The 26,496-nt window shown below is 43.8% G+C and overlaps 1 protein-coding gene across 3 annotated transcripts in view; it reads left to right on the forward strand.

Annotated features, from left to right (window-relative positions):
• SHROOM1 (shroom family member 1) overlaps window positions 1–26,496 on the forward strand; it is a 158,541-nt gene that overhangs the window by 17,721 nt on the left and 114,324 nt on the right. Inside the window, exon 2 of one of the 3 annotated variants that reach the window (XM_073620664.1) lies at window positions 20,526–20,601. The exons of the other annotated variants lie outside the window; for them this stretch is intronic. The gene's annotated coding sequence lies outside the window, so the exon portion shown is untranslated. The remainder of the gene's footprint in view (window positions 1–20,525; window positions 20,602–26,496) is intronic. 3 annotated transcript variants of the gene reach the window in all.

The raw sequence follows: 26,496 nt of genomic DNA on the forward strand, positions 1-26,496 counted from the left end.
AAGAGCTTGTATGGAGCACTGTGTGTTTTTAATCCTAATAATATTACCAATAAGAAAAACTTTTTAAGCACGATTTTGCACCTAGTGAATGTATCCTCTTTGTATCCTCTTAGTAACTTACATTGGTCTAAAAAAATAAATGCTTAAGATTAAAAATGCATAAAAAACCCACCAAAGACACTAGCCCTCAACAGCGAATGTAGCCTTAAAAAAAAAGAAGTGAGGGATTTAAAAAATATAAACGGTCATACTCAGGTGGTTGCAACAATGGTCTGATGCTGCATCTGTCCTCTACTACCTCTAAGACCGCGGTTAAAGAAAGCTGATCACTTGGTTCTCGGTCTTCAGGGAGCTGGTGACTGTCAGTCATCGGCTCTCTGCTCTCCCCCCAGCGCTCACTTAAGCGCCGGGATGTGGGGGATGCTGGCACAGGCTCGCAGCTGCCGCCCAGGCTTCTGGGTGTATCCTTACAGTAAAGTCCGGATCCCTGCAGAGTCTGGAGCGGCTGAGTGAACCAACCAACAGTGAACTCTAGCCTGCTGTTGGCTGAATACAGGTCAACAGGACAACTAAGTGCACTTCTGTGACCCACAGGAAAAGCAGGGACAAAAGAGCTTTGGCCCTACTTTTTCCTTTTTAACCAACATATTACAATTTTTTAAACAAAATGTTTAAACTCCTCTGATGTCTTGCTCAGTTTCAGCTAAATATACAGTATGTACAGTGCCTTGAACAAGTATTCATACCCCCCCCTTGAAATTTTCCACATTTTGTCATGTTGTAACCAAAAACGTAAATGTTTTTTATTGGGATTTTATGTGATCGAACACAAGGTGGCAAATTATTGTGAAGTGGAAGGAAAATGATAAATGGTTTTCACTTTTTTTTTTTTTTTTTTTTTTTTACAAACAAATGTGAAAAGTGTGGCGCGCATTTCTATTCAGCCCCCCTGAGTCAATACTTTTGTAGAACCACGTTTCGCTGCAATTACAGCTAAATCTTTTTGGGTATGTCTATCAGCTTTGCACATCTAGAGTGACATTTTTACTCATTCTCCTTTGCAAAATAGCTCAAGCTCTGTCAGATTGGATGGAGAGCATCTGTGAACAGCAATTTTCAAGTCTTGCCACAGATTCTCAATTGGATTTTGGTCTGGACTTTGACTGGGCCATTCTAACACATGAATATGCTTTGATCTAAACCAGTCTATTGTAGCTCTGGCTGTATGTTTAGGATCGTTGTCCTGCTTTAAGGCGAACCTTCGCCCCAGTCTCAAGTCTTTTGCAGACTTTAACAGTTTTTCTTCTAAGATTGCCCTGTCTTTGGCTCCATCCATCTTCCCATCAACTCTGATCAGCTTCCCTGTCCCAGCTGTAGGAAATCATCCCCACATGATGCTGCCACCACCATGTTTTGCGGTAGGGATGGTGTGTTCAGGGTGATGTGCAGTATTAGTTTTCCTCCACACATAGCGTTTTGCTTTTAGGCCAAAAAGTTCAATTGTGGTCTCATCTGACCAGAGCACCTTCTTCCACATGTTTTCTGTGGCCCCCACAGGGCTTCTTGCAAACGGGACTTCTTATGGCTTTCTTTGAACAATGTCTTTCTTCTTGCCACTCTTCCATAAAGGCCAGATTTGTGGAGTACATGACTAATAGTTGTCCTGTGGACAGATTCTCCCACCTGAGCTGTGGATCCCTGCAGCTCCTCCATAGTTACCATGGGCCTCTTGGCTGCTTCTCTGATGCTCTCCTTGCCCGGCCTGTCAGTTTGATGGATTGAACAGTTCTCTGTGAGATGTTCAAAGCTTAAGATATATATATTTTTTTTTTTATAACCTAACCCTGGGTTAAACTTCTCCACAACTTTATCCATGACCTGTCTGGTGTGTTTCTTGGTCTTCATGATGCTGTTAGTTCACTAAGTTGCTCTAAAAACCTCTGAGGTCTTAACAGAACAGCTGTATTTATACTGAGATTAAATTACACACAGGTGGACTCTATTTACTAATTAGGTGACTTCTGAAGACAATTGGTTCCACTAGATTTTAGTTAGGGGTATCAGAGTAAAGGGGGCTGAAAAACAAATGTATGTCATGCTTTTCAGATATTAATTAGGAAAACCATTTTATCATTTTCCTTCCACTTCACAATTATGTGCCACTTTGTGTTGGTCTATAACATAAAATCCCAATAAAATACCTTTTAAGTTTTTTTTGGTTGTAACAAAATATGTAAAATTTCAAGGGGTATGAATACTTTTTCAAGGCACTGTATACAACATACATGTGCATAACTGCTACCCAGCACTTTTGTGATCTCCCTTTTCCTGGATCTGCAATGCACAGGAGAGAAGGAAAGATGACACAGCTAATGAAGTGAGCCTGCTTAAGCAGGTGTCTGAGGACCCTAGCACACGGGACTGTCTAACTGCTGTGTTGCCCTGCAGCCGGTCAAAGTTGTACTTGTGTTTAGGGCCCTATGTGTTCAGGGACGATTGCCAGAATGCAGGTCTTCATCAATTCAGACATTTGTAACAGCATAGGGCCCCAAACAAACCTAACTAATTCTTACATCCATTTGTTAAAGTGGATGTAAACCCGAACATTTTTTTTTTTTTTTTTTTTTTTATCATACTGTAAAGTATAAGATTTCCTATCATTTGAGCCAGTCTTGCCACACAGAGTTAATCCATCTCTGAGCAATCCCCTTGTATTGTTCAGTGAGAGAAATCTTGACAAACTGAGAAAAATTTGTCAAATACTCCCCCTTGCTGTGAGTGACAGCCTAAGAGACATGCATTATTTTTTAATTCCCTCCCCCACTCCTTTCTTCAGCAGCTCTGCAAGGATTGGCTGTTCCACACCTCAGCATGATTTGGCATACTGAAGTCATGTGGTTACTTTCCTGTCTTTTCACTGGATGTTAGAGATCATAGCAAAAGTTCAGTGTAAGAAATACACAGAGAAAATGCATATTGACAAGGGGAGTGTAGAAGTGGGCGGGGAGACTACTGACATCACGACTCCACCCACCGAGCTCCAGACAACAGACCCACCCACAGAATATGCAGTTTTTCGGCTCTCATAACAGACAGAGGGGAGACATTTGACAAGTAAAGATACATGCAGGAGGCATGTATATCCTTATAGATAACCCCTATGGCAGTAGTTTAGAAAGGATGACATTGGGTTTACATAAACTTTAATATAGCGTAAATAGACAAATCCCCCTGCTGGGCTATTGTATTCTAACAGCAGCCGTCAACAGAGAGATTAAATCACAGTTGTTACATTGATTAAGCATTGCTTACAATAATTATAAAGAGTCACAACAACAAGATTAGTGTTTTAGGACCTTGTTTCCTTCACCCTCCTAGTGAGAAAGTTCAGGGAACATGGGAAACCTCTAAAAATTGGATCTTGCAGACTGAACTGTCATCAATCAATCAACCTTTAATAAATATATACACACCCTGGCAGAATTTGATTTCTTGGCCATTTTTCAGAGAATATGAATGATAAAACACACACAGACATTTCTTTCACTCATGGTTAGTGTTTGGCTGAAGGCATTTATTATCAACTGTGTTTACTCTTTTTATATCATAATGGCAACAGAAACTACCCAAATGACCCTGATCAAAAGTTCACATACCCTGGTGATTTTGGCCTGATAACATGCACACAAGTTGACACAAAGGGGTTTGAATGGCTATTAAAGGTAACCATCCTCACCTGTGATCTGTTTGCTTGTAATTAGTGTTTGTGTATAAAAGGTCAATGAGTTTCTGGACTTCTGACAGACCCTTGCATCTTTTATCCAGTGCTGCACTGACATTTCTGGAGTCATGGGGAAAGCAAAAGACTTGTCAAAGGATCTGCGGGAAAAGGTAGTTGAACTGTAAAAAACAGGAAAGGGATGTAAAAACTTCAAACTCTAATCAAGAAGTGGAAAATGAGGGGTTCTGTTGAAACCAAATCACGGTCAGGTAGACCAACTGGGATTTCAGCCACAACTGCCAGGAAAGTTGTTCAGGATGCAAAGAAAAACCCACAAATAACTTCAGGTGAAATACAGGACTCTCTGAAAACATGTGGTGTGGCTGTTTCAAGATGCACAATAAGGAGGCACTTGAAGAAAGATTGGCTGCATGGTCGAGTTGCCAGAAGAAAGCCATTACTACGCAAATGCCACAAAGTATCCCGCTTACAATACGCAAAACAGCACAGAAGCAAGCCTCAAACCTTCTGTCACAAAGTCATTTGGAGCGATGAGACCAAAATTGAACTTTTTGGCCACAACCATAAACGCTACATTTGGAGAGGAGTCAACAAGGCCTATGATGAAGGGTACGGAGGTGGATCGCTGATGTTTTTGGGATGTATGAGCTACAAAGGCACAGGAAATTTGGTCAAAATTGTTGGCAAGATACATTCCAGTATGTTATCAAAAAATATTGGTGGAACATTTGTATTCATCAGCCAGGAAGCTGTGCATGGGATGTACTTGGACATTCCAACATGAAAATGATCCAGAACACAAAGCCAAGTCGACCTATCATTGGCTACAGCAGAATAAAATGAAGGTTCTGGAGTTTCCATCTCAGTCTCCTGACCTCAATATCATTGAGCCACTCTGGGGAGATCTCAAACGTGCAGTTCATGCAAGACAGCCCAAGAATTTACAGGAACTGGAGGAGGCTTTTTGCTAAGAGGAATGGGCAGCTTTACCACCTGAGAAGATAAAGAGCCTCATCCACAAATACCACAAAAGACTTCAAGCTGTCATTGATGTTACAGGGGGCAATACACGGTATAAGGAACTGGGGTATGTAAACTTTTGATCAGGGTCATTTGGGTAGTTTCTGTTGCCATTATGATTTAAAAAGAGTAAACACAGTTGATTGATAATAAATGGCTTCAGCCAAACACTAATGCCCCGTACACACGGTCGGATTTTCCGACGGAAAATGTGTGATAGGACCTTGTTGTCAGAAATTCCGACCGTGTGTAGGCTCCATCACACATTTTCCATCGGATTTTCCGACACACAAAGTTTGACAGCAGGTTATAAAATTTTCCGACAACAAAATCCGTTGTCGGAATTTCCGATCGTGCGTACACAAATCCGACGCACAAAGTGCCACGCATGCTCAGAATAAATAAAGAGATGAAAGCTATTGGCTACTGCCCCGTTTATAGTCCCGACGTACGTGTTTTACGTCACCGCATTCAGAATGATCGGATTTTCCGACAACTTTGTGTGACCGTGTGTATGCAAGACAAGTTTGAGCCAACATCCGTCGGAAAAAATCCTAGGATTTTGTTGTCGGAATGTCCGATCAATGTCCGACCGTGTGTACGGGGCATTACAATGAGTGAAAGAAAAGTTTTCGTGTTATCATTCATATTCTCTGAAACATGGCCAAGAAATCATACATTTTGCCAGGGTATGTAAACTTATGAGCACAGCCGTATGTGTGTTTGTGTGTGTGTGTGATATACTATAATATAATATTTTTTTTATTATATTCTATTTAGAACACTCATGCCCAGAGTATATATACTTGTCTGTGTCTGCATAATTTGGCTCACAAGAGACTTTGGCAGGCAGCTAGCTATGCCCATTATGGTATCTTATTTCCTTTGCAACACATGTGGTTACATTTATAATAAGCCAAACTAGGAGCCTGCGAAATATGTATATAGCACACACCCACAATCTTTCTTTCTTGTTCACCGCAGTGCAGCTTTGTCCTGTGTAAAATAAACCACAGTTTTATAGCCAGACCTCAGATTTCATACCCGCCCTGGCTTGGCACGTCTGCTCAACAAGTGTCCATGTGGTACGGCAAAGCTCCTGCATTCTGATGAACTGATTAGGAATTCCATGCTCTGCAATAATGTGCCTTTTATTATGCCCCTAAGAGCTCTGTATTAATGGTGAGCCTTGCGAGCATGCCTCAGATCACTGAAAGATTTATAGGGCCAAAGTCTGTTGTATAAAACCTTCTCTGTTAAATTCCTTGGCTACTGAATGTATACATAGTTTTTATTATATGCACTTATGCGGATTATTTTCTTTCTAGTATCTTAATTATATGTTTGGATTCTTGAAAATGAATTAATGTTTATATAGGGATTAGCTTTATATTGGGGTTTGTTTCACACATCTGTATTTTCTTAATTTTCAAAATGAAACTGCTATTCTTTTTATTTAGAACAGTGGTTCTCAACCTTTTTTTTTTTTTTTTCGGAAACCACGGTCTGGCAAATTTTCCAATAGCTTCCATGCCCCCCAAAAATTTTACTCACAGAATAAAAGTCTGGGAATGCAGAATATGTGTTTAAGAAGGGTGTAATAAGAAATTTGAGTTTTCAATTGAATAAACCCTATGACAGTGGTTTTTCACTTCACTGCCCTCCCTCTCCTGACTGAGCCTACGCCCTGCATGAGATCTCTTCTACCCCCCACTGGGCCTGTCTGTCTCTTTTAGAAATGTGAAACCATTTTCGCGGTCCACTCACCCTTCTGTCCTTCCTCTCTTGTATTGGTCTGGACCCTGCATGAGTTCCCTGCCGCCTTCCGCTGGACATCTCTTCCCCTTTGGATATGAATGCATCTCCCTGGTCCACTTAACCTGCTGTCCTCCCTTTCTCCAATAGGCATGGGCCCTGCCTGAGATCCATGCATCCTCTCTGTCCCTATACAAATGAAAGCATTCCCCTGGTCTACTTACCCTCTTCTGATTGGGCCTGGGCCCTGCATGAGATCCCTGCTGCCTCCCGCTGGGCCTGTCCACCCCTATACTTATGAAAGCATGGTCCATATGGCCTGCTGTCATCCCTCTCCTGAATGGCGCTGTTTGGGATCCCCAGTGCCTCTGGGCCTCTTTGCCCCTATATACATGAAGGCTCCATCTCCTGAATGGCCTTGGGTGCTGCCTTTTAATCTCTTCTGCTTGTCTTTCTCTGCTCTGAGCACACCGTTCCCCCAGCCCAATATGGGTGACTTTAGCAGGTAGGTAGTCTATAAAGGTCACACACAGAGGTGAAGCAGTTCCCAGCCTGCTGCTGCTCCCGTTCTGCTTCTGTGCCAGTTGCTACTTTGAGAAGGAGCAACTATTTCATTCAGCTGCAGCTCCTCTTGCACTGTGAGGCTGCCATAGCGCCTGTGAGGTAGGTGCTGTCTTCCAGGTTAGCCAACAGAGTGTAAACAAACAGCATTGCGCTGCTGAGACTGTGACAGCAGTAGCTGTCCAGCTGTGGCTCGGCAGGGAGGAAACTGTCACACTGAAAAAATAACTGATGGTTTTAAAAATGTGACACTCTCGTCCCGGCAGTGGGTAGGCCATGGCCTAGCATTCCGGAACTTCTTTTGGGGCGGCAGGCGTCCCGCAATTCTGTTTGCGCGACTTTACTTATAACGTCAGGTGACAATCGCAGTAAAATCGCACCGCGATTTGGGTGCCATTAAAAGTAACGGATCGCCTGCTCATCCCGCATTTTGCAGCAAATCAGAATCGGGCAGAATCGTGGCGATTACACCTGCAATCCGGAATGCCATGGTGTGATTGGAGCCTAAACCATTTCAATTCCCTAAGATTTGTCTTTAACAAAATTGTCAGAGATATCAGTTGACATTAAAGTGGTTCTAAAGTCTAAACGCTTTTGACCTTAATGCACTCTATGCAATAAAGTATCTGGCATTGGCTACTCTGTTGTTAAGACCGATAACGAGTTTTGTATTTAGAGCTGAACCCTGGTCACAAAAACTTAATTGAATTTAAATTTTTAATAGCCACAGAGGATATAAAACTTCTGTGTGCATCAAATTCCTTTTGTAAATGCTCATATTTTGTAAAGATAGCAGTGACATCATCACTGCGTTGCAGAGAGCAGAACTATAGAGTTGGATATAGGACTAGTCACATTGCAAAAGGAGAGAGCGCTGCAGTGACTGCTCTTTATTTTAGGAAATTGTTGCACAAAGGCAAAGTGCAGGAGTTGTTTCATGCTTGATAACTATATAGATCTGAAAGAAGTATGCCAAGATTCAAGTAAAAATACACTTGCTCTTGTATTTAGATATTATTAGATAATATTCGTTCAACCCAAATTTCACATGTAAGAGTTCAGTTTTTTTGCTTTAACTTCTACAATTTTATATTTCCCGTAGAGGGTTGTACATTTTTTTCAATTTTTTTTCCCCCTTTTTATACAAAGATACATAACCACACAAACCACAAAAAAAGGAAAAATTACAAATTTCAAAGACATTCAACAAACCATAATTATAAAAAAAAAACAAAACAAAAAAAAACAAGCAGCAACCCAAAAGATTTGCACAGTATTCATATAGGGGGGGGACACTAATCCAAACCTCTGGGAGTTATATTCCTGTACGGCAGAATGAGCCTTATATATGTTTTTGGGCTTAAATAATCCTTGCTCAAAAATAACATAGGAATTGGGTTACTATATGGTAATGTATATTCATGTATCTCGGATACCTTCCAGTAGGGTCGCTTTAGGCGCTTTTAGTTATGCAAAGCATATTTTTTCAAATTTACTAGGGCATCCCCTTTTTTGATCTTGGTTTTTATCAAAGTCTCTAATGCAGGGGTGTCAAACTCAAATTCATTGGGGGCCGCATTAGCAGTATGGTTGCCCTCAAAGGGCCTGTTGCATCTGTAGGACTATATATCCACTCTAGGGGTGCGCTACGTACAGAGTGCCGGGTTCAGGGGTGCGCTACGTACAGAGTGCCGGGTTCAGGGGCGCGCTACGTACAAAGTGTCGGATTCAGAAGCGCATTACGTACAGAGTGCCGGGTTCAGGAGTATGCACAGTGTGCAATGTCTCATTTCCGCCCCTTCTCCTGGGTTCTGGCACTATACGTCTTATTTCACCATCACTTCAAAATCGTCAGCACAAAGTGAATTGCAATTTTGCTTTTGAACGCCTGCTAGCTATAAACGCATTAAAATGTGCTACCGTCTCTAAGTCTTGGACAATTTGGACAGACAAACGCAAGTCCTTCCTAAGTGTAACTAAGTGATGATGATTGTGGAGCCCTCACTGATAGTAAATGTAATAGATTCCTTACCTGCATTCAAGAATTGTCACAGATGGATATTTGGGACCAACACTGTATTTTGAGTTCAATTTGTTGTACTTTCCCTTTGTAAAATCAATAAAAATTAATGATGCAAAAAAAAAAAAAAAAAACGTCAGCACAGCTCTGCATCTCTTCATCATGTCCTCAAAAAGCCTGCCCTCAGCTGGATGGGAGAAAAACAAACAAACACATAGCCGGCTGGCCCGGCATAGCTGTCACTGGTGGAGTTTCCTAACAGCTATGCGGGGCCGACCGCGCATGTGTTCAGCTCACAAAAAAGCCGGCGCCGCTGAAGGGACTGAGGAGGAGAGAGCGGGAGTTGTTTATTCTTGTCCTCTTGGAGACCGACGGCCAGCGCATGTGCTGTCACAAGCCGGCGCCGCTCGCGGGACTGAGGGGGATGATGTTTACTCTTGGGAGACTTGGCAGTGAGAGAAACAAACAGGTGTCGGCTGGAGGACACTGTGTGGGCTACTTAGCAAGGCCTGGCAGGGCCGGATTCAGCCCGGGGGCTTTGTGTTTGACACCTGTGCTCTAATGGATGTTCTTATTAAATCCGCCATTGTACATGTTTTTTTTTTTTTTTAACCTTTGTCTTCTCTGTGCTGCCTGGTTCCATCTTGATTGTGGGCAAGTGAAGCACACTAATGTTTTTTTCCGGGATATGGTGCTGCTGGCTACCCAGCATGCACCTCCCAATCTTGCGTGGGTATTGTCTCGGGTTGCTATCACAACGGGTGGCCCACTGACTCCTGGAAACCATGACCCACATCTCCCAGTAGCAGAGGCCCCGCAGGAAATGATGTACGTCGCCACCGCCCCGAAGGCGTAAGAAGACACCCTAGCAACAGGTTACACAAAGAAAAAAAACAAAATTATCCAAATGTTATTCAACTTGCAGGACTTATACCCATTGAGACAAAGATTAAATTATGGGTGGTACTCCGCTTTTAACCTTAATCCAATCGTCCACTGGTGGAGGGGCAGGTGAGAGCCACTTCCAAGCCACTAACATTGAAGAGTGTAAATGTGGATACAATAAAGAATATGTAGAAGCTCCTGTGTGAGCTTGAATAGAGATTGAATGTATGCGTTGGTAGATGAATATTGAAATAATCAAAGATATAAAAAATAAAAAAACATTGAAGAGTTATTTAACTCCAAAATACTCTGCTCCCTGAAAACACAGCTGGGCAGCGGAAGGAATTTGAATATCGTATATAACGTTTTATCATACCGCCTGTCTGTTTCCATCAGATGCTATCCAATCTGATCCGCTCGACGGATGGAGAATAGGACCACCATCTTGTCTGTTTTTGGCGGATAGGATCAGATTGGATGGCGGTGGGTGTCAACGGACATGTATCCGCTGACATTTGCCGCTCCCATGGAAGAAACTGGAGGGTCCGATCAGGTCTGCCTGAAAAACTGATGGGCATACCTGATCGGACAGCCCATGTGAAAGGGGCCCAAGTGCTTCACTTGTTTTAAAAGTGAAGCTCACTGCTGTCCAAATGTTCCTGGATCTGCCCATAGGCATTGAACCTGAAAGCTCACCTAAACTCTGGTTAAATTTGCTTTTAATTAAAATTTCTATGAGCAAACATGAAAAATCCAACTCTGATAAGCCAATAGCAAACAACACATTCATAAAAAAAATCCCCTATATCTTTACTAAAAAAAAAGTAATTTTCCGCTTTCCTTTTTATGGGTCTTCTCAGGCCGAATAAAACTCCTGGTTAACTTTTAAGACGCATACGTCCTGTTTTTACAACATTGTACAATCTGGTCTCTCTGCTGTTCTTCAGTGAGTATGAATGAATCTTGGGAGATTTCTATGCTTCCATTTGCTAATTACTTTATCTACCAATAGGCATTATTGGCGTAGTGCTAGGCACCACCTTCTGTGAGAACCCTCCTTAGAACACACTTCTAACATTAAAGTGAGTACAGGCTATTCTCAGCATGGCAGGGATGCATTCTCACTGGTCCTTCAGCTATGTGGATACAAACTCTTAATGTGGTGTAATAATAAAGCATCAACGCTGGACGACATAGATGACACTACTTACAATTTCTGCAAAAAATAGCGTTCTACCTTTTTGCTAACATTTATCTAAGAAAACAAAGCAACAAAATAAAATTCATGATATAATAAAGACTAGGGATGAGCTTCGAGTTCGAGTCGAACTCATGTTTGACTCGAACATTGGCTGTTCGCAAGTTCACCGAACAGCGAACAATTTGGGGTGTTCGCGGCAAATTCGAATGCCGCGGAACACCCTTTAAAAGTCTATGGGAGAAATCAAAAGTGCTAATTTTAAAGGCTAATATGCAAGTTATTGTCATAAAAAGTGTTTGGGGACCTGGGTCCTGCCCCAGGGGACATGGATCAATGCAAAAAAAAGTTTTAAAAACGGCCGTTTTTTCAGGAGCAGTGATTTTAATAATGCTTAAAGTCAATCAATAAAAGTGTAATATCCCTTTAAATTTCGTACCTGGGGGGTGTCTATAGTGTGCCTGTAAAGGGGCGCATGTTTCCTGTGTTTAGAACAGTCTGACAGCAAAATGACATTTTGAAGGAAAAAACTCATTTAAAACTACTCGCGGCTATTGCATTGCCGACAATACACATAGAAGTTCATTGATAAAAACGGCATGGGAATTCCCCAAAGGGGAACCCCGAACCAAAATTAAAAAAAAAAAATGACGTGGGAGTCCCCCTAAATTCCATACCAGGCCCTTCAGGTCTGGTATGGATATTAAGGGGAACCCCGGCCAAAATTTAAAAAAAAAAATGACGTGGGGTTCCCCCTAAATTCCATACCAGACCCTTCAGGTCTGGTATGGATTTTAAGGGGAACCCCGCGCCAAAAAAAAAAAAAAAAAACGGCGTGGGGTCCCCCCAAAAATCCATACCAGACCCTTATCCGAGCACGCAACCTGTCAGGCCGCAGGAAAAGAGGGGGGGACGAGAGTGCGGCCCCCCCTCCCTCCTGAACCGTACCAGGCCACATGCCCTCAACATTGGGAGGGTGCTTTGGGGTAGCCCCCCAAAACACCTTGTCCCCATGTTGATGAGGACAAGGGCCTCATCCCCACAACCCTGGCCGGTGGTTGTGGGGGTCTGCGGGCGGAGGGCTTATCGGAATCTGGAAGCCCCCTTTAACAAGGTGACCCCCAGATCCCGGCCCCCCCCCTGTGTGAAATGGTAAGGGGGTACATAAGTACCCCTACCATTTCACGAAGAAAGTGTCAAAAATGTTAAAAATGACAAGAGACAGTTTTTGACAATTCCTTTATTTAAATGCTTCTTCTTTCTTCTATCTTCCTTCATCTTCTGGTTCTTCTGGTTCTTCTGGCTCTTCTGGTTCTTCCTCCGGCGTTCTCGTCCAGCATCTCCTCCGCGGCGTCTTCTGTCTTCTTCTCCTCGGGCCGCTCCGCACCCATGGCATGGGGGGGAGGCTCCCGCTCTTCTCTTCTTCTTTTCTTCTCTTCTTCTCTTCTTCTTTTCTTCTTTTCTTCTCCGGGCCGCTCCGCAATCCATGCTGGCATGGAGGGAGGCTCCCGCTGTGTGACGGCGCTCCTCGTCTGACAGTTCTTAAATAACGGGGGGGGGGCGGGGCCACACGGTGACTTGACGGGACTTCCCTGTGGCATTCCCCGTGACGTCACAGGGAAGTCCCGTCAAGTCACCGTGCGTCAGAGGGGGGCGGGGTCACCGGGTGCCCCCCCCGTTATTTAAGAACTGTCAGACGAGGAGCGCCGTCACACAGCGGGAGCCTCCCTCCATGCCAGCATGGATTGCGGAGCGGCCCGGAGAAGAAGAGAAGAAGAGAAGAAGAGAAGAGCGGGAGCCTCCCCCCCATGCCATGGGTGCGGAGCGGCCCGAGGAGAAGAAGACAGAAGACGCCGCGGAGGAGATGCTGGACGAGAACGCCGGAGGAAGAACCAGAAGAGCCAGAAGAACCAGAAGAACCAGAAGATGAAGGAAGATAGAAGAAAGAAGAAGCATTTAAATAAAGGAATTGTCAAAAACTGTCTCTTGTCATTTTTAACATTTTTGACACTTTCTTCGTGAAATGGTAGGGGTACTTATGTACCCCCTTACCATTTCACACAGGGGGGGGGCCGGGATCTGGGGGTCACCTTGTTAAAGGGGGCTTCCAGATTCCGATAAGCCCCCCGCCCGCAGACCCCCACAACCACCGGCCAGGGTTGTGGGGATGAGGCCCTTGTCCTCATCAACATGGGGACAAGGTGTTTTGGGGGGCTACCCCAAAGCACCCTCCCAATGTTGAGGGCATGTGGCCTGGTACGGTTCAGGAGGGAGGGGGGGCCGCACTCTCGTCCCCCCCTCTTTTCCTGCGGCCTGACAGGTTGCGTGCTCGGATAAGGGTCTGGTATGGATTTTTGGGGGGACCCCACGCCGTTTTTTTTTTTTTTTTTTTTTGGCGCGGGGTTCCCCTTAAAATCCATACCAGACCTGAAGGGTCTGGTATGGAATTTAGGGGGAACCCCACGTCATTTTTTTTTTTTTTAATTTTGGTTCGGGGTTCCCCTTTGGGGAATTCCCATGCCGTTTTTATCAATGAACTTCTATGTGTATTGTCGGCAATGCAATAGCCGCGAGTAGTTTTAAATGAGTTTTTTCCTTCAAAATGTCATTTTGCTGTCAGACTGTTCTAAACACAGGAAACATGCGCCCCTTTACAGGCATACTATAGACACCCCCCAGGTACGAAATTTAAAGGGATATTACACTTTTATTGTTTGACTTTAAGCATTATTAAAATCACTGCTCCTGAAAAAACGGCCGTTTTTAAAACTTTTTTTTGCATTGATCCATGTTCCCTGGGGCAGGACCCAGGTCCCCAAACACTTTTTATGACAATAACTTTCATATAAGCCTTTAAAATTAGCACTTTTGATTATTCATGTTCGTGTCCCATAGACTTTAACGGTGTTCGCATGTTCGAACGAACTTTTTTCCTGTTCGCATGTTCTGGTGCGAACCGAACAGGGGGGTGTTCGGCTCATCCCTAATAAAGACCATGAATACATTGTATGTACAACTTGTATCCAGTATCTAAATATGGTTTCTGATTGTTCACAATTTTAAAATATGCTTTTCTTCTAAAATGTTTCTTGATCACACCTATCTAGTAAAATGACAAGTATGTTTGTGTATACTGAAAAGGCTGTTTTTTCACTCTACCTGCACTTGTGATGTCTGTGACACATGAACTTGGTGGGTGGTGGTGACGGGGTAGTAGTGGATTATTGCCTGTACTTTAGCTCTGTCCCCACCCTTGTTTCAAGTGCAGGTTCTGAGGGATTCTCTAGGAGGGTGGATCAGTGGATGGGCACTTGTAAGAATTATCCCTTTTTAAAGATCACACATTCCAAAATGAGCTAAGATAAGCTGCCACTGCTAGCAGTCTTCATATTTAAATGTCCCCCAATGACGGGCCTAATTTTAAAATTACCACAGGAAGTTTTTGTTCTGGACAATATTCTCAATCTTATATTGACAGCTTGCACTGCTGGATAGAACTTCAAATGCTGTGGTTATTGCTGGGAAGTATGTGACACATGTAAAGTGATGCTGAACACTCACTGTTTAATTTTACATTGTTCCTTCTATTTCTGTATGTGGATGATGGTACTGTAATTATTTTTAAATTAAAAAAACAAAAAATTTCCTAAATCGACTATACAGACATGACCCAGCTCCTTCCCAGTCTGTCTGCATGGAAACCTAATCACATGTAAAAAAAAAAAAAACCCTTTTGGAATAGAGTCATAATAAATCTCAATCAACTGTTGTAAATTGTCAGGCAGATATACAGTATCTCACAAAAGTGAGTACACCCCTCACGCTGCATCTAATTGGTCTGCATGGCTGTCATCCCAGAAGGAACCTTTTCTAAAGATGATGCACAGGAAAGCCGGCAAACAGTTTGCTGAAGACAAACAGACTAAGGAAATGGTTTACTGGAACCATGTCCTGTGTTCTGATAAGACCAAGATAAACTTATTTTGTTCAGATGGTTGCAAGCGTATGGAGGCAACCAGGTGAGTAGTACAAAGATAAGTGTGTGTTGCCTACAGTCAAGCTTGGTGGTTGGAGTGTCATGGTCTGGGGCTGCATGAGAGCTGCTGGCACTGGGGAGCTACAGTTAATTGAGGGAACCATGAATGCCAACATGTACTATGACTACTGAAGCAGAGCATGATCCCCTCCCTTCGGAGACTGGGCCGCAGGGCAGTATTCTAACATAACAACTTCAAACACACCTCCGCTGCCTTGCTAAAGAAGCTGAGGGTAAAGGTGATGGATTGGTCAAGCATGTCTCCAGACCTAAACCCTATTGAGCATCTGAGGGGCATCCTCAAATGGAAGGTGGAAGAGCGCAAGGTCTCTAACATCCACCATCTCAGTGATGTCGTCATGGAGGAGTGGAAAAGGACTCCAGTGGCAACATGTGAAGCTCTGGTGAACTCCATGCCCAAAAGGGTTAAAGCAGTTGCTGGAAAATAATGGTGGTCACACAAAATATTGAAGGTAAATTAGGTATCTGGTGCTCCAGACGGCAATGCTCTTAGTTTTTTAATAATGTACATTTGATTACTCAGTCTTTATGTAAAAACAAAGTTGAACCACGGTAAGGAGGTGATTTAAGAATAGGCAGCCATCCTCAGAGTGTGTCCAGCAACTCTGCAAAACGTATAAAAGAAACGGGGGAGGCGCTTCTCTAAGTGTGGTATTAAAACCGTATCCTTTATTGCACAAGATTAAAAACACTTACAAGATATAAGTGGGAGTCATGCTCGTCATAAATATGTAGTCCTGGCAGTTCTACTGCGTCCCACAGGCTCTTCGCATGATCCGGGTAGCTCGGAAAGGTTCTGGTGTGATGATGTGCTGAATAGCTGTACATTCAGGAAAACCAGGAAGTAGTCAGCTCCATGCTGTCCAGCTTGAACTGGAAGAGGAAATGTCACCAGCAGGTGGCGGGAGGAAGGGGTAAAATATTGACACTTTGGGCCCAATTTGGACATTTTCACTTAGGGGTGTACTCACTTTTGTTGCCAGCGGTTTAGACATTAATGGCTGTGTGTTGAGTTATTTTGAGGGGACAGCAAATTTACACTGTTATATAAGATGTACACGCACTACTTTACATTGTAGCAAAGAAGTGTAATTTCTTCAGTATTGTCACATGAAAAGAGATAATAAAATGTTTACAAAAATGTGAGGGTGTACTCACTTTTGTGAGATACTGTATGTCTTGTGGAAATAACATGGTGTGGGCAGATTTCTGACTTTCAAAGGGTGTGTCACGCCCCTCGAGCCTATGTCTTCGAATAAGAGGGAGGTGAAGCCACCATTAATCTACATGTAATATCCCACCCCCATTGTGTTTAACTGGTTAGTGGGCATGGAGGAGGAGGGAGTGGGTTGTCATTTACCACTGTGTATACGCCCATATGTGTGACTTTATAGTCACATAGGCTGCTCAGATGTGGTAGTAGGAAGGAAATGCTTAGCATAGAAACTCACTGAAAACTGAGCATGTATAGCAGGGGTCTTCAAACTGCGGCCCTCCAGGTGTTCAGGAACTACAATTCCCATCATGCCTAGTCATGTCTGTGAATGTCAGAGTTTTACAATGCCTCATGGGATGTGTAGTTCTGCAACAGCTGGAGGGCCGTATTTTGAGGATCCCTGATGTATAGAGTTGCCACCACAGCTGTAAAATCCTTAGCGGAGTTTGGGACATGAACAGAAGGTAGAGTGAGAGAGCAGCAGGATTAACCAGGTTTTTTGCAAAATATAGAAAACGAATCTTATAGCGACTGAGTATGAACGGTGTGTAATACAGAATTTATTGATAGTGTTGTGTGTTTTGTTTTTTTTTTTTGTTTTTTTATATATATATATATATATATATATATATATATATATATATATATATATATATATATATATATATATATATATATATATATATATATATATATATATATTGTGGGTTTAGTGACACTTTTTAAAGTCCATTTTAAACCTAACCGATCCAATGTGACATATTACATTCGGGCAGCCCTTCATTTGCACTGGTCTGAATAGGCCCTTACTACTAGGGGTGCAACGGATCGTCATCGATCCGTGATCCAATCCGCAGAGGTTGATCCGTACGGGACACCCGCGATCCGCGGAGCGCTCTGTGGCCTCGGCCATAGGAAAGGCCGCGGCTTTGGCCTAGCTCCGGAGCAGCGCCCATCTTGGTACACCCGGCGGCCGTTTAGCACGTCATTCAACGGAGCGATCACTTGTAACAAACCGGCGTTCCTCTCTCCCCTCTGTGTACTGATCTGTACAGTGGAGGGGAGAGATCGGATGGCAGCAGTGCCAATACTCTGCAATGCCCTGCCAATACTCTGCAATGCCCTGCCAATACTCTGCAATGCCGAGCCAATACTCTGCAATACCCTGCCAATACTCTGCAATGCCCTGCCAATACTCTGCAATGCCCTGACAATACTCTTCCATACCCTGCCAATACCTGCTAATACCCTGCCAATATACCCGCCAATACCCTGCCAATATACCCGCCAATACCCTGCCAATATACTGCCAATACCCTGCAATACACTGCCAATAGGGAGATTGTGCATATTACAGTGGGGGAGATTTTTTTTTTTGTTGATCCGAAAATGATCCGAACCGTGACTCCTGATCCGAGGAACGATCCGAACCGTGAGTTTTTTGATCCGTTGCACCCCTACTTACTACTATATAACTTTTTATGTTTCTTCCATATCCATATATTTTTTTTTTTTTTTAAGACATGTACATCTTTTTACACATGGCACTCTTGCATACAGCTAAATTCTTTTAGAAACGTTGCTTGACGGTAGATGCTGAGAATGTGATCTATAATTTTCAACAAGATCAGCACAAGCAAGCCTGTCTGCAGCAAGGAATTAGGTTACACTAGACTAGACCTCATAGAAGCCAAATTCTTTATGTATTAGTGTCATGTTGAGAGGTAGATGTGGCTGCACAAACAGGAAATTTTAAGATTTGCTTCTAGAAAAAGATGTCTGTTGCAGTAATGCATCCCAAATTTCTAGTAAGAGCTATTATATTGGAGATCAGGATGTACCAGAGCATCCACTTCCTGGGTAATTACAGGCACCCTGGTGCTCCAAATTCTCTCCTGCTGAAAGAACCATTGTTTTCCTATGGGCAGACACAGCCCACTGGCACAATGCAGATGGCAAATTTATTTTGCACTCTGCAATTTGTATCCGTACAAATCTTTCAAGCTCAGCTTTTAGGGGTCACTTGATGGGCACCAGGGACACTCGACAAGTGCCCCCTTTTTAGAGCCCCAAAGTATGAGCCTAAAGCTTGTAAAGTTTGAGAACCTTAGAATCTCCCCCCCATACATGGAGAAATGAAAGATCGGGATAAAGCTTACCCCTAAAAAGGTTGACAGGATAGCTAGGTCATAAATTGTCTATCGCAAAATACAAAGAGAGAGAGAATATATGAATGGACCTGTCACAGGCACTCATCAAGCATGCTGGCTATGCCCGGCCTTTCTACCCATTCTTCATTCATAGAAGCCATACTATCGTGTTCATTAACAGAAAACACTATGAATGGAAGAGACAGACCTTTCATTCATCCTCCATTGGTAAATCATTGTTCTTTCATATAAGCTATAGTACAACTCCCCACCACCCCTATATCCCTCCCTTTTTTTTCACCTACCTCATTGATCCTTTTCTCTAATCCATTCCTCTCAAAACCTGAAGTCCTACATTCATAATTACCACACTCTGGTGATTATTAAATGTAATCTTTTCTTTTTATGTGGGCTGTAAGTTCAGCTTCCTAATGGCCACATCAAACGCGCCATGAATTCACTGGTTAACCCAGAGATCTGCGGCCCCACAACTTGGAATATGCTCAAGATTGATATTTCCACCTACCTCTGCATGAGTGACAAGTACACTATTACAACTGTTTCCTCAGTGTATGGGTTTAGTTTTCTTCTGTTTTTTGGAAATGCAGTAATTTCCGTAAACTCTTGACATTGGAGGAAAAAAAAAGTCTTATCTGAATATTCTTCCCCCCTCCATCCCCCCCCCCCCTTTTTTTTTTTTTTCTTTTTTTTTTAATGCCTTTGTTAAACAGATTTTACTACTCATCTTAATTATGGTAAATTATTATTATACATTCTGCTTGCAATGTAACAGTTGTATTTATTGAAACATAAATAGTATACAGTGTGATATTTTGCTAAAATGTTACTAAAGAATGTATAAAAACTTGATAGAAGGAAAATGGCAGGTGCTGCCGACTTTGATATTAAAGTGATTCTATAGCCTGGACATTTTTTTTTTTTTTTTTTTTTTTTTTAGCTTTCATACATTCTCTGCATTAAAGTGATTGTAAAGTATTGTTTTTTTTCCTATAAAAAATAACAAACATATTATACTTACCTGCTCTGTTGCAGTGGATTTGCACAGAGCAGCCCGGATCCTCCTCTTCTCGGTTCCCTCTTATGTGCTCCTGGCCCCTCCCTCCTGTTCAGTGTCCCCACAGCAAGCAGATTGCTATGGGGGCACCCGAGCTGAGTCACAGCTCCACTTTTTCCATTCAGACATGGGGTCCCGACCCCTCTCTCCCCTGATTGGCTAGCTGACTTTGACAGCAGCGGGAGCCTATGGCGCCGCTGCTGTGTCTTAGCTGATCAGGAAGGAGAATCTCAGACGGCTGAGACAATCGTGGACAGAGAGGGACCTCAGTTAAGTATTAGGGGGGCTGCTGCACAGGGAAGGCTTTTTATCTTAATGCATAGAATGCATTAAGATCAAAAAAGCTTCTGCCTTTACATCCCCTTTTAAGGTAAAAAATGTTCCAGTGTTTGTATCGCCCCCTCACCCCTGTATACTTACCTGAGTTTTATCTCGATCTAGTCTTGTGCCCGTCTACAGCAGCTCTCTCCTGTCTGTTCACAGAGGCAGCAGTGGGAGCCATTGGCTCCTGCTGCTGTCAGCCAATAGAGTCTTGTGAGCAGAGAGCGGGGGTTGTGGCTGAGCTACGCTGTATATGTCAATAGACGCACACAGCCCTGGCTCATGATCAAGCCCGCAGATGTGCCCGCATAGCAAGCAGTTTGCTATAGGAACACACATAGAAAAGGAGGAGCCAAGATCACTGGAGGGGGACCCAAAAAGAGGTGGTTTGGGGCTGCTATGTGCAAAGCCATTGGAGCAGGTAAGTATAGTATGTTTGTTCGTTTTTTAATTTACAAACACTTTAATGCTAGTTAATGATTTACTTTTCATTGTCTAATTTACACCTTAACTTTTTTCTTTCAGTGCTTATTTGAGGGACCAAATACATTTTGGGGAAAATATAATCGGTTTTCTTTCTTCATTCACCACATGGAAGCTGGTAATAATTACTAAGAAAAAAATAACAAGAAAGCATTGTAGTCTTTTCTGAGATAATGACAATAAGTGATGAGCAATGTGTGGGGTAGTCTATCTAAAGAAAAGTACTGAGCATTGTATAAAAGGATATCTACATGACAGATGCATGTCGGTGAGCCAGTGCAGAGTCAATACTGAGTGACCTTAATAGATAAGTGGGAAGAGGGATGTGGATAGTCTTGGAATCCTGTTGAAAAGGACAGGTGAATAGCTGCCAAAGGGATATATACCTGTCAGCCAAAATGTTAACTGCACCTTTTGATTAGGGATTTAGTACCTGTATTTGTGTTACTCTATAAGGGTGGCCATAAGTGGACAAATCTTTCCTTTTAAGCCTACTCTTAATAGTCTGGCACATTGCATGCGCACACAGTGAACAACAGTTTATTTTCTTTACTCCATAGAAAAGTAAATAATTGGACCTTGGTTATGCAGTTAGTTACTGCCTACCATTGTAACTTTGCAGCAGTGTTAGCTTGCCAGTTTCAATAGAGTAATTGTTGCAAGGACTTATAAACTTTATGTTCCTATACAACAAAATTGAGCTTGCGTGTATGCTTGAGTTGCTGAGCCAGTTTCTTCCTGTGATATTTTTATTTTTTTTTTTCTGCTTTTCAATGTTAACATGCCAAACTCTCCTCTTAACCTCCTACGCTTCTCGTTGAACATTTCAAACTGTTCTTCGCGCCCTCCACTTCTCATTTCCCCATTCCTAACTCTATTTACTCTATTAGTTTGTTCTTGGCTTTGCCACTGAGTTATCTCTAACTTTGTAATGCAGCCAGCAAACCCTGCACATAAGAGAGTTCATGCATACACCTCTCACCACTGCGCCCCTTAAGCTGGCCAAAGACTGTTAGAATCTTAGCCAGTTCAGCAGGGACCGGCTGAGATTCGAACCATATATGGGCAGGCTGATTGTACCCAACCAGCATGTTGGGTTTTTCATGCGATTTATTGGCAATAAGCACTGTGTGTTGTCCTGGCCGGGAAGGCTTCCCACCCCCTTCCAGTTGCAGAAAAGAAAATTGCACCGTCTATGACTGTGTTTGAATACAAAAAACAAACCGCATGCTGAAGAAAAAAATAGAACAGATTTCTCCATTCACACAAGTGAGGTAGATTGAGGAATTTCTCCCCTCCTGGGACATTGTATTCTAATAGGGGCACCCTCTGCTGTCAGGATACAATGATCTGCAACTGACAGGCTGCTGCCCACTGTTTGAGAAGTTTTTCAACACATCCCTCCAGCAGAACTGAGATGCCAGGGTGGGCCCATGCATCTAGATGCTGTAACTGTAGGCTGACGGAGCCAGGAGAACTGGGCATACGGTCTGAGGGACCAGTGAGCGGAGCAGTAGAGCTTCTGAAGAGTGAACCAGGTGGCCTAGTATTTTTTATTGTGTTGATGACAATCCACTGCATGGGCAACCTGATGTAAGGACTTTACTTTTCCTTTCAATAAAAGTGGGCCAGCAAGACCTTAACCACAAGTTCTGACTTGCAGGGACTCACTACAAAGATGACAAAACCACTGAGCTAAACATCCCCCATAGCACACTGCCATCAACTGCATTTTTGGCCCCAGAAAAGGAGTGATGGGGTTTTAAGTTGCAGTGACACAGTTGGGGTGGGGCACAACACTGTAAAAGCAGACATATGACCACCCTACTAGGTTTCATTGCCCTAAAAGACTACATAACACACAAAACGTGAATGGGTAACGGCTATGTGTTTTATTTATTCATTCAGGGAAAAAAGATTTATGGATCTTTACATTTAGGAATTGATCAGTGGTATAAATTATATCATGGAACTAAATGTAGAATAACTGGCTTCTGCCTCAGGTTGTTGTCTGGCTGTAATTTTACTGTTTCACCTTGACTAACAGGGAGGAGATATTGGTTGCGTGTTTGAAGTTGCACATTATGGAGCTGTCACTTTTATTGTAGGAAGTACCTTCTTTTTTATGGAGCAGCTAAGGCTGATGTCATATTTAACATACATTGAACAGTTAATCACCCAGCTTTCCATAACTGAGTAGGGCCTACTATGCTGATATTTTCCTGCTGACCTGGCGGTATGAACAAAGTGGGCCTTTGGGAAAGAAGCTCTTAAACTTGGATTGTTTATTTATTTTATTGATTCAATGGTGAAATCACTTCTCCCTTACATGTTAGATTGGCCTTTTAAAGGAAGTCCAGTCCCAGTTTAATGGCACTAGCATTATTTTGTTTTGTGTTTTCTATATAATGTGTGTTTAATCAAGATGTATGCCTCTTGCTCTAAAATGACTACTTGCTTTGTCATTTGACAGATGTTAAGCAATACAGTTCATTCGAATTCTGCTGAATGCATTAATTCATGTGGGCAAAGATAGATTTTAAGCAGATAAGGGCCCTTGTCATTCCTTTGATTTGACATTTGATAAGGACTGCAATAGGCAACAGGAAGCCACCTCATTTGTATTGACTGTACTTGCATGACCCCACCTTATCTTCCAACAAGCAATTCCTCCCTTGTGAAGTGACAGGCAGGTGCAAAACTTGGACCAATTTTACTATCTCCCTTTTAGGACAAGAGCATAGACCTCCATCAGGCCCTAAGCCCCTGCCTAGGTGACCTTGTGGAAGATCTGGCTCTTGATGTGGGTCAAGGCATAAGTAGCGCATAGTTAACCCCTCAGATGAACACATTCTGCTCTTGCTTGCAGAGGCTGCTGTGTGCTGGTAAAAGGGAAGTGGTTGGTATCAGTCCGAAATTTTAAATAAATGAAAAACTACACTATTAAAAACATTAGCACATCCTTTCTGTCCCTGTGCTTCTAGAACTGTTATCCTGGGCACAGGCCATTGTAAATATTTCAATTACATTTAGCCCAGTGATTCTCAAAAAAATCCTTCACATTAAATTTAAAATTAAATATATATGTACAAAGAAGGAAGTTCTTCACCACAAAAATTGTTTAATCCTTTTTCAGGTGTGCCGTGCAAAATTTTAGAACTTTTTGGTGCGCTGCAAGACCAGTTTGAGAAATGCTGATCTAGCCTGTCTAAAAAAAATATGGCTGTGGTGGCTGTGGACAGGGGTGTGGGGGTTACAGTGGTGGATGTGTATGGGGGGGGGATACAGAGGTGTCTGTGGACAGGGGGGGGATACAGAGGTGTCTGTGGACAGGGGGGGGATACAGAGGTGTCTGTGGACAGGGGGGGATACAGAGGTGTCTGTGGACAGGGGGGGGATACAGAGGTGTCTGTGGACAGGGGGGGGATACAGAGGTGTCTGTGGACAGGGGGGGGATACAGAGGTGTCTGTGGACAGGGGGGGGATACAGAGGTGTCTGTGGACAGGGGGGGGATACAGAGGTGTCTGTGGACAGGGGGGGGATACAGAGGTGTCTGTGGACAGGGGGGGGATACAGAGGTGTCTGTGGACAGGGGGGGGGATACAGAGGTGTCTGTGGACAGGGGGGGGATACAGAGGTGTCTGTGGACAGGGGGGGGATACAGAGGTGTCTGTGGACAGGGGGGGGATACAGAGGTGTCTGTGGACAGGGGGGGGATACAGAGGTGGCTGTGGACAGGGGGGGGATACAGAGGTGGCTGTGGACAGGGGGGGGTACAGAGGTGGCTGTGGACGGGGGGGGTACAGAGGTGGCTGTGGACGGGGGGGGTACAGAGACAGAGGTGGCTGTGGACGGGGGGGTACAGAGGTGGCTGTGGACGGGGGGGTACAGAGACAGAGGTGGCTGTGGACGGGGGGGTACAGAGGTGGCTGTGGACGGAGGGGTACAGAGACAGAGCTGTCTGAGGACCGGAGGGTACAGAGGTGGGTGTGTACTGGGGGGGTACAGAGGTGGGTGTGTACTGGGGGGGTACAGAGGTGGGTGTGTACTGGGGGGGTACAGAGGTGGGTGTGTACTGGGGGGGTACAGAGGTGGGTGTGTACTGGGGGGGTACAGAGGTGGGTGTGTACTGGGGGGGTACAGAGGTGGGTGTGTACTGGGGGGGTACAGAGGTGGGTGTGTACTGGGGGGGTACAGAGGTGGGTGTGTACTGGGGGGGTACAGAGGTGGATGTGTACTGTGGGGTACAGAGGTGGCTGTGTACGGTGAGGGGTACAGAGGTGGCTGTGTACGGGGAGGGGTACAGAGGTGGCTGTGTACGGGGAGGGGTACAGAGGTGGCTGTGTACGGGGAGGGGTACAGAGGTGGCTGTGTACGGGGAGGGGTACAGAGGTGGCTGTGTATGGGGGGAGGGATACAGAGGTGGCTGTGTATGGGGGGGGGGTTACAGAGGTGGCTGTGTATGGGGGGGGGGTTACAGAGAGGGCTTTGTACAGAGGGAGGTACAGATGTGGCTGTGGGCAGGGGGGTATACAGAGGTGGCTGTGGACTGCATTCCTATTATTCACTCTGTTTAAAAATGTAATCTGCAAATGTACCTTCTTTATATAAAAAAAAATGCACCAATATACCTCATTAGGTGCTCCGCTCTGCGCTCACGTGACCCACCGCCTTTTTCTTTTTTTCATCTGGCAATTGCAGCGGGCGGGGCCAAGAATAATGTCAGTCAGGAGGGGAGGCGGCGAGTCACCTGAGCCCCGAGCAGCGCACTTAATGAGGTATATAGCTGCATTTTTATTATATAACACAGACACTTTTTGCAGAGGACATTTTTAAACCAACAACCGCTTGTCTGCAGGCCAGGTGCCTGTGAATAAATCACGGGTACTGATGAACCGGAGATTTAGCCGGTGTGGGCCGCGGGTTGCCGACCCCTGCCCTAAGGCTTGATGAAAGAAGATCAAGGTATCAATTTGGAGATTAACATATTGTTCAGGAAAAGGGGAGGAGGGGTTATCAGATGGGGTCATGGGCTGAGGAGTGGTATCAGATGGGGTCAAAGGGGGGAGGGAAGAGTGTGGCACCAGATGTGGTCAGTGGGGGGAGAAGGGAGTAGCGGCGGGCCAGTAGGGTGATAGAGGGGTAACAAGGGGTCTAATGGAGTGAGGAAGGAGTACCAGAGGGGGCCAGTAGGTGAGAAAAGGGTAACTGATTGTGTCATAGAGACAAAGATGGATATCGTAGAGCAGTGATGGTGAAACTTAGCACTCCAGATGTTTGGGAACTACATTTCCCATGATGCTCAACTACACTGCAGACTGCATGAGCATCATGGGAAATGTAGTTCCCAAACATCTGGGGTGCCAAGGTTCACCATCACTGTTGTAGAGGATCAAATTATATATTTATTATGTTATTAATGTTAATGCCAGAACAAAACCATGTTTTAACATTTAAAAAGGAAAAGGCAGGTTGATACCTGGAACTAGGTCTGATTTTGTAATTGGCATTGGAGGTATGAGGGGGCCTGCTGTGGGGAACCCCGCTGTCACTACATCCTTCTCATTTTGAGAATAAGATCTCATCTGCTCCAGCTACAGATATGACCTGTTAATAACTTGATGAAGATGAACTGATAACCTAAATATACCTAAGGCACGCAGAGCCAGAGAAATGCATGTGATAAAACCTAATGCCCAAGTAAAATAAACACGTTGATGTCCATTGTACCTGAGAATTGTTAAAGCCTTTTTTCTACATATAGGCACATGACAAAATTTATATAGAAACCACATCTCCTAGTTAGTATCAGCAGAACTTGAGAGTTTTACCAAGGCCTATGATTTTTTTCAGTTTTACAACTTCCAGTCAAAACTATCCACAGACAAATGGATAGACTGTGAGAGCTCCCAAACATTTGCGCTCAAAAGCAAAGAAAATTTTAGAGGATACATACATTCCAATGCTGAGTCAGAGGAAAACAACTAATGACATAAGGTGACCATGCTTGCT

The sequence above is a fragment of the Aquarana catesbeiana genome, linkage group LG03 (assembly GCF_042186555.1).
Source record: "Aquarana catesbeiana isolate 2022-GZ linkage group LG03, ASM4218655v1, whole genome shotgun sequence".
NCBI classification, from domain to species: domain Eukaryota; kingdom Metazoa; phylum Chordata; class Amphibia; order Anura; family Ranidae; genus Aquarana; species Aquarana catesbeiana.